Raw genomic sequence first — 9,304 nt, forward strand, 5'->3', positions numbered from 1 at the left:
AGTAGAAATGCAGCTACTTGATTGTGTAGTAATGCATTTGTACAACTGCAATCCGCTAGTCACCTACATAAGTGGTTTTAAGTGGACAGATTATGCTAATCCAAGTACATTTACACTAAATGCATTTATAGCAAATGCATACAAAACATTGAAGATATCTGCAAGATCAGAAAATAATGGTTGTCTCCACTGCTGTTCCACTTTTATCCGCTGAACCATACTATTCACAAGGTGAACTCCCCTAGGATATGATGCATGAAAATAGAGTACTGTACCCCTACAGTCATTAGGTGAGTCATCTCTACCCAGACTTCCTCATGGAGGAAGGAGATAAACTTGTAGTTTTCCCCCTACAGGATTCCTTACAGATCCTAATGAGGATTAAAAAAAAAAAACAGAGACAAAGTAATGGTGGGAAAACTGCCAATACTCCAGCATGCACCAACTTTCCAGGGAGATTACTGTAAAAGTCTGTGTCAACAAGTCAACTGTGCCATTGCTCAGTTTGTATTCATGCTGCTACAGTGTCAGAAAATGCAACTCATGACTCCACCAAGACACAGACACACCTAACATGATACTGTGCCTCTGTGCCTTCAGATCATCATCACTATTTAGAAGCTTGAATTTCTGTCCTGGATGCAGCATCAGCTCCAGCAACACTGACAAACGCATGAGGAAGAGACAACAGCAACAAGACAAAGAGATCTAGAATTACCCCTCCAGATAAACCAACCAGTTTGGTCCCCACAACATTACCAATGAAAACAGCCATCCTTTTAGAGCAGTAAGGAACTTGCACGACAGGCATCTTTGAGGATTAAGAGGCTACCACACCTGAGAACCTTTGTAAAACAACTTAAAGCACTGTATATAGAATACTCTGCCTTTTAGAGCTGGGTTTCTCCATTCACTTTTGCACTGTGAATTAATCAAAGTGAAAGTGTCCCTTTAAGCCCACAGAAGCTGCAGCAACTGGGGCTGTATTGAGTAGGTTTCTTACCTGTTCTTGTCTTTAAAGGCTTCTGACATTGTTTTCTACAGATAGTGTGCACCTTTGATATTAACAGCATGGTAGAATTGCAGTTTTAATGTTATACCTGTCCTTTTAGATTCTAATAGTAGCCTTGAATCCTCCTTGCTTCATTGGGTGCAACCCACCAGCTCTGCCATGTTACTATAGCATCCTGCCACACATGTATCTGTCTCATGTCAACAGTGATGAACTAGGTAAGTACAAAACATGCTGCTTCCCTCCCCTAACTAGCAGCATCACTTCTCTCCACCAGAAGAGACAACAAGCTCACCAGCATTACACACACCCCTCCAGCAGGGACATGCAGCACCACCCTAAAGTGAAGTTTCTCCTGAAAAGAAGTGAGGTCCCAGTCCACCTCAAGTCTTGCACAAGAGGTTCAGTATTTAGATAAAGGTAGTTACAGGTCAATACAATACAGTTATTAATACTTCAAACTGCCTCACTGTTTCACAGGTGGCACACAGAAGCATCGTAGTTATATACAGTTTTAGGGGGGGGGAAATATAAGCAACCACCATCCCATTTTATAGTTATATACAGTTTTGGGGGGGAAATATAAGCAACCACCATCCCATTTTTCATATTACTCGGAGCTGAGCAACTAGCAGATTGTATGTAGCACCAAGCAGAATATACTTTTTATTTCAACAGAATAGTGTTACCTGAAGTGTAAGTCATAAGACACTAGTGCCATTATAGCCAAAACCACTTCTTCTGTAAGAATATACCCACCCAGACCTCTGCCAGTACTTTCAGGAAGCCACCAGGTCTAGTCTTAATGCCCAGAAGACACATTGCAGACAGACTATTGAAGAAAAGGATCTACCACACTGCTCTTATACTAGCAAGAACTTGCTAGGAAACCTGATAGAAATCTTCTACAAGCACAAAGACCGAGTCAATACCATTAATCAGTATTACTACACTAAGAGTTTGTCACTGTGGTGGTAACTGTCTAGCTGCCTAATTACTTAGGGTGAATTATGACACCATTTCTCACTAGTCAATCAGGCTCATACCAGAAAAATGACACTCAAGCAGAGTTGTACAATAGCCTCACTCCCGCTGACTCGCAAAGCATATTCCAACTATGGTTTCTTTCAAAGCTCATGCATGCTAGGACCATCCTCGTCTTCAATACACAGCATACACCAAGTCCAGCAAACCACTGCTAGGAGATAATGACATGCTTCAGATGGTTAATCCAATACAAATTTTTAAATGGATCTCTGGGAGCATAATACAACAGACAAGTCAAATACTTCAGCTTACACAACACCTTAAGTGGCACACAACTTCAAAATAACCTAAGATTCAAATCCTACATCAAGATGATGTTACAATACGGTTTCAGTTCTTAACTTCAGTGGCTAACCTGCAGCTGTATAATACACAAAGGAGTTGCCACTAGCACTGATATAGCAGATTCCAACAAATACTAATTCAGCCATAAGCATACTACAGAGTTGCAGGATTTAATTATTCAGCTCTTATGAAGTGTTACCCAGACAAGTTTCTTCTCCTTATCCCCTCCCGCCCCAATCCTTGAGCTGTCAGAGCTAGTCCATTCCTCTTGTAAATATGGCACAAGACACTGCAAATGGACAGGCCACAAGCTGCTACCACTGCTCCCCAGGAAGATGGATCTCACTAGATCATGCCATCTTCAGTTTCGCCAGTGAACTGGATGCCTGGAATAAATTAGAAGCCTAAACACCAACTAGCTTGGCTTAGGTTCTAGCAGCAGAAGCAACTGTCTCTGCCCATACGGTTATACTCTTTGCTCCTAAACTGAAGTTAGTATCTCACATTCACATCTCCATTTGGGGAAACGTAAGCCACTGTTGTCCTCACATTTGATGGAGGTAGGCGAGTAATAAACCCCTGCTCTGAGCTTACTCTTAGCCATGGAGTCCCACCTCCCCAGGGGCACTGGGGAATCATCTCCCTGTAACTTCTGAAAGTACTTCCACTATTTTAAGAACTTAACTGAAGGGTTCACAGATGTATACTATGAGTCACTGAGCTCCCTCAGTCAGGCACACCACACAAGTGCCAAGCACTGAACCATTTCCCCATCTTTCAATCAATGCATTTGCATCACACAAAGCAACAACAGTGACATTTTGCACTTCAGATAATTACTAGTTACCCATAATTCAGCTGCCACTTAAATCACCTTTAAACAGATTTCTTCACTCTGGTTTCCCCAACAAAGAAAAGTGAATACCACACCAGGGTATTCAGCACATACAAGAGCTACCTTTCTATTGGACTAAGAACAGATGTTTTAAATAACAAAAAGGCATGTAGTTTTCCAGTCTACTGCATTCACATAATTTATATTAAAGCCAAAAGCAGTATTTCTGTCTTTAAATAGAAACTAGATTATTATACCAGTACAGGAGTCACATGCAATTTCCGTATCCCTAGTCTAAGTGTAAGGTTAATAAAATTAAAAAGCTGTGGAGAGTTTCCCTTATAGGAGAAGTAGTCTCCCTCATGGAGAATTCTCTGCCTACCACTATAAAAGCGTTTACAGCCAAACTCATGCTCTCCAACCACACAGCCTCTAGAGTGCTGTGGAAAGAAGAGTCGCACGATACAACACGCTTGCTGATAACACTAGGTTTGGGTGGCAGACTGTACACTCAGAACCACTTGACTTCAACACAGAGAAATTAGGACCCAGTTAGTTCATGACACTTCCCTTCATGACCTAGCAAGTGACAGGTCACATGAAAAATACAGACCACAAACTATATATTTATCCTTGTGTGCTCTTCTGAGACATTTCTTCTCTCTACAAAGCACATTATCAGAATACAAAACCCCTACTATTCTGATACACAGCCAATTCATCTCATAACTCTCATACCTCTCCTGGGAAATCAGTGCAACAGGGTGCTTCTGTACACTAACACACATGGCAGGGGGAACAAACAGGAGACGTTGGGAGCCTGTGTGTAGCTGCAGGGACCATAACATCACTGGGGTCACAGAGATGAGCTGGGATAGCTCTCACAGTTAGAATACTGCAGTGGATGCCTACAAGCTCTTTAGGGCAGACAGACCAGGAAGGCAAGGCAGGAGAGTTGCCCTTCCCATGAGAAAAGCAGGAACGCATGAAGTTCTGCTCTAGGTATAGATGAGCCAGTTTATGGGTCAGGATTAGTGCAGTCAGCAGGAGGGCTGGACAAGACAGTCTCCAGAAGCACCTTCCAGCCACAGCAACTCTACGATTCAAGTCTGTGCCCCAGCAATAGAGTTGCCACAAATCTTATTTATGGGGAGTCTTTGGAAGTGGAAGGCCTCTTTGACAACTTACACAAACAGTACAGCAGAGCTAAAAAAAAAAAATTTACAGCAAGTCCTACATGACTAACAATTAGAAACCTTAACTAATTTATTTACAAGAGTATAATAGGAGGCATGCTCATCAGATGATTGCTACTACTAGAAGCCAGTTGCAAATACTTAAAGGGAGTTAGACAAGATCACTGCTTGATCCCCTTTTTAAACTAAATGAAGATAAAAGATGTACAGTATCAGTCAGCCTACTTAGTCTAAAAATTTTTGAATTAGTTTCCTTTCATTCAGCCCATAAAGACTACTTTGATTTTAGTTTGCCTTATAAGACAAAAGTAGATTCTCAGTGAACTTACAGAATTGTTAAAAAAATTAAATTGCTTCCTAAAATGTGTTTTGAAAATGAGAAATTAGTATGAGAAATAGCACCAGTTGCAAGCACACATTCCTGTCTTTTGAAAGACCATTTTCTAAATTGCTTGGCTAGTCTATTTTACGATACAGTAGATAAAAGCAGAAGGCTGCCATAAAAGTCAGTCACTGAGACTTCTTGGTGACTACACTAACGAGAATTCCTTACCTACCCAAAATGGGATCTCACAGTAAGCCAAGAACACTAAATAGCAGAAGAGTACCATCATGGGGAGGAGTTTCTTACCGCAGCAGCAGTTTAGTGGAAAGGCTGTATCAAAGATCACTACATGCTTTAGATTTAGTTCACTCTAATCAGGGAGCAGCTTCCCCAGTTAGCAAACCCACCCTTTTTCTGGAAAACTAAGGCAACTGGCACACAGCTTGATCTAAAAATGTTTCGCTCACTAAATGTCTGCTTTAGAGTTGTGCCCAAGACAGTGCCTTGCTGAGCAGGGTAGCACTAACTTTACAGACCAACTCCTTTAAAAAAAAAAAAAAAAAAAAAAAAAGCTACTTCAGTTAGTGTCCTGCAACATGGAGTACAGAGTTCCGGTAGCTCCTACAATGAAACCTTTGAAGTGCTTTGTCATGTTTTGAGTATAATCCTGTAATGCAGAACTCTATAATAATCTATCTGCACAGTGGTATTTTTTTTAAACGTGATTTAAGCCACTAGCTTGCAAAACAAAAACTGTCAAAAATATTAGTCTAAATTGGAAACATTCTTAACATGGCCATCTACATGAACAAAACCATGCTCAAAGTTGGGGCTAAGTCTAGGTCTCTGGTACTCCTCTGACAAATGATCTTTTTCACTACAGGTTATGATACATACAGAAAGAGCTAGAAAGCAAAGAAAGCATATAGCCTGCTTAACTCAGCATGTTTTCAGCTTTCCAGTTCTACACTTTGACTTCAGATTAGTTCTGCCACATTCCAAGTTTAAGAAGAATGTATTAAAACTCCAGTTTCATTGCACTTTTGGTGGCCTGAAATATTTCATACTAATCACATCAACTGACAGCAACACTAATTCACAAAGTAACACTTTGTCATGTTTTGAGTATAATCCTGTAATGCAGAACTCTATAATAATCTATCTGCACAGTGGTATTTTTTTTTAAACGTGATTTAAGCCACTAGCTTGCAAAACAAAAACTGTCAAAAATATTAGTCTAAATTGGAAACATTCTTAACATGGCCATCTACATGAACAAAACCATGCTCAAAGTTGGGGCTAAGTCTAGGTCTCTGGTACTCCTCTGACAAATGATCTTTTTCACTACAGGTTATGATACATACAGAAAGAGCTAGAAAGCAAAGAAAGCATATAGCCTGCTTAACTCAGCATGTTTTCAGCTTTCCAGTTCTACACTTTGACTTCAGATTAGTTCTGCCACATTCCAAGTTTAAGAAGAATGTATTAAAACTCCAGTTTCATTGCACTTTTGGTGGCCTGAAATATTTCATACTAATCACATCAACTGACAGCAACACTAATTCACAAAGTAACAGTTGACAGGATTAAGGCTTTAACAAATGCTTATAATCCCAGGACTGATTTTTCAGTCTTTGACTTGTGATCCTGCAAAGATTCCTAGTCAGGACTGCATTTCCATTAAGACTCATATTCCTGTAATCAACCATTATTTGCTCCTTTCTCAACCACTTCAGCGAGCATTAGGAAGGCTATGGGCTCAAGATCCCATGTAAAACAGTTGAAAGTGACTGCTCTAAGCAAGCACTTTGTTACTGTAAAGATTCAAGTAGCTTCCACAGCAGCCTAAATAACATTCTCACATTACATGACTTCTTGACAGGTCTCAAAAAATACATTTGCACATCTCAAGCACAAGAGACAAAACAGATCCTCTATTACTATTAAAGCAGTATTTGGAAGAACATGAAGAGACAAAGTATGAGTTATATAGACTTATCTTGCTTAAATGACAAGACAACTTGATATTTCTGGGACAGACAGGCATGGATGAAAGTTGCTTAGTCCTGTTTAACAGGCTAAAAGGAGCTATCAACAAAGTGATTGCTCTTTGGCAGCTATTAAGAAGTACTTTTTAAATAGCTGCTCCATAGCTTCTTAACAAGAGCCAGGTATCAACTGCATCATAGAACAAAAGCGACAAAATTGATTATTGCCACTAGGAAAGCAAAACAGCCAAGATTGTTTACTGACCTTGCCACTCCATGCAATAGCAGGTAACAAGCAATGGAACCTTATCACCACTGCTTCACGGTGGTATGAAATAGTTACCAGAGACATTGGAGCAGGGAGTTGATGAAGAGAGAAAACCTGAAGAACTAAAGGTTTTTATCAGCGGGATAGTACTTCCAAGTCAAGACAGAAAGAGCTTGACAATACAGTTACTATCTAACCTGGCTGATAATTAGAATCAACACCTTTTGTAAGTGAATTGTGGAAAAAGTTACTTGAATTCAGGCACATGGGGTATGAAAAGCAGCAAGCACACAAGACCCATATTTATCTACTTCTGTGGCCTCCCCAGCCACTGTCTTTCACTCAAACTCCCAGAGACCACTACTCCCATCCCGAGTTGTTTGCTCCAGGCACAAGATACCTACTGACCCTAGGCACTGTTTGTTTGTCTTGATACCACTATGCACTTGCATTCCCATGAGTGCTTACAGCCTGCACAGCTGCCATGAGAAACAGGCTCCTTCAGTACCTCTGCTAAGACAGACCATTAATTCAGATTAATTCATTGTGTAATAGGAAGCAATTCACTTAATCAGTAGTCAGTCACGTGGAGTTTGAACCTAGCTTTATCAAAAAATTATCAAGTTAAACTTAAAGTGCAAGTATCCAAAGCAAACAGTTTACAAAGCAACAGGATGAGAACATACTACGAACCAGATTCCCAAATAATGATGTTAGGGCTTGTACTTCACCACTCGGCCACTTCTGCTATGTTCACAGGACAGTTCTGTTGCTTATGAAGCAAGCTATTTTATCCAGCATTTGGTCAAATAACAGTTGGTGCTTAATCAGTTAAGTTGCAGCTGAGAAAATTTAAAGCCTGAAAGAGGCAGTAGATTGCAGAATCTATATATCATTCAGGATTTCAGCATACACATCTAAGTGGTCTAGGCAGTGTCCCATCATTACTGCCTTGATTTGATCAAAGTGTCTCAACTACTCTTCTATCCAGATATCCAGTACCGCTGCACTGACAATTAGAGACAAGTCTGAGAGTTTTAAAGGGTGACTGAGAGAGGGTATTGTCTGGTCAAATTAAGCTTTCAGTTAAGAGTGTTTATAAAGCATTCCAGCTAAATCTTTAAACTAGACATTCCTCTGCAGCATATACATAACAACAGGGAAAATAGGTCAGCTTCACTTTTCTCCAGGCATGCAAGACAGAATCAAATTTGTATACTTCAAAAGAGTGTACAACAAATAATTTAATACTAAAAAATCTAATATAGGAAACTTATTTACAGGAGTAGTCTGAAAGCTTTTCTATTCCTTAAATAAAATATTTAATACAGGAAGTAAATGCAAAAACTTTTACCATGGTAAACTGATAATAAGCAAAAATCTGAGTTCAGTGTACAGGGGACAGAAGTGATTAAAGCAGTAGATAAAACTATTTTAACAAGTCCACTGTGAGCAAAAAAGCTGTAAAGACGCTATTGCCAAGCAAGATTGAGCTGTTGCTGTTAAATTCTCTGCAATAAAGTTATTTTCAGCCTTCAAACAAATCACTTGCAAGAACCACAAGTCTGGTTCCCAGTTGTTAGTTCGTTCTCTCAGCTTCAGTAACTTCAGCCTGGGAGGGGAGGGAGGGAGGTTAAGGCATTAAAAAAAAAAAAACCAAACCAAAACCAAACCAGCTTTCCTGAAAAATCAAAGCTCTGAGGATGCCCTTGAACAGACCGGCACTTCCCTCCCCCTCACAAGAGGGGCAAGGATCTCAGGTCTACAGAAGAAACATTTGGACAGTTCAACAAGCAAAAAGCTACCCAGAGTGCAGACTTAAACTTTGAAAAAGGCAAGGCTTGTCCTAGTGCAGGTACAGTCTCCCTGCTCCCTTTCTCCCATGAAGATACTCAGGGGTAGTCAAGATTGAGTCTCCTGTTCTAGGATCAGAATTGATTCAACAGGACTCCAGCAGAAAGACCAAGTTAGGCTTCCAGCATCTGTTCAGGCCGGATGACTGGGCTGCTTTGCCTCCCTGCCCTTCTCCAGGTAAGGTCGCACTCAGGCACCACCTTTCTCCTCCTCCAAGATCTACACCAGTAAGGCTAGAGGGCAAATAAAGAGCAGCACAGAGAGAACCTGACCAGATAAAACAAGATCCCTCAGAAACTTCTGGTTCAGCTGAGACCAATAGCACCTCAAGCCCTCCGTTTGTCTCGCACGGATGAAACGTTACCGCTCATCCCAGGGCAGCCAAGGGGAGGCGGAGGAGCCGGCACAGAAGGAATTCGCCAGAGAAAGGCACGCTCAAGGCCGGCTTCTCCTCGCCCTTTCCCTCCGCCGGCCCCACCTGTAGGTACAAGCCA

At 40.8% G+C, this 9,304-nt stretch overlaps 1 protein-coding gene across 2 annotated transcripts in view; it reads right to left on the bottom strand.

Annotated features, from left to right (window-relative positions):
- The window catches only part of RALB (RAS like proto-oncogene B), a 27,031-nt gene extending 19,041 nt beyond the window's left edge, over positions 1-7,990 (bottom strand). Inside the window, exon 1 of one of the 2 annotated variants that reach the window (XM_035900235.1) lies at positions 7,650-7,990. The gene's annotated coding sequence lies outside the window, so the exon portion shown is untranslated. Of the gene's footprint in view, positions 1-6,953; positions 7,048-7,649 lie in introns of those variants that run through there. The other variant, XM_009644679.2, reaches the window with a different exon arrangement.
- Between the last annotated feature and the right edge of the window lie 1,314 nt (positions 7,991-9,304).

Source organism: Egretta garzetta, unplaced genomic scaffold, assembly GCF_000687185.1.
Source record: "Egretta garzetta isolate BGI_Z169 unplaced genomic scaffold, ASM68718v1 scaffold48, whole genome shotgun sequence".
Lineage (NCBI taxonomy): Eukaryota > Metazoa > Chordata > Aves > Pelecaniformes > Ardeidae > Egretta > Egretta garzetta.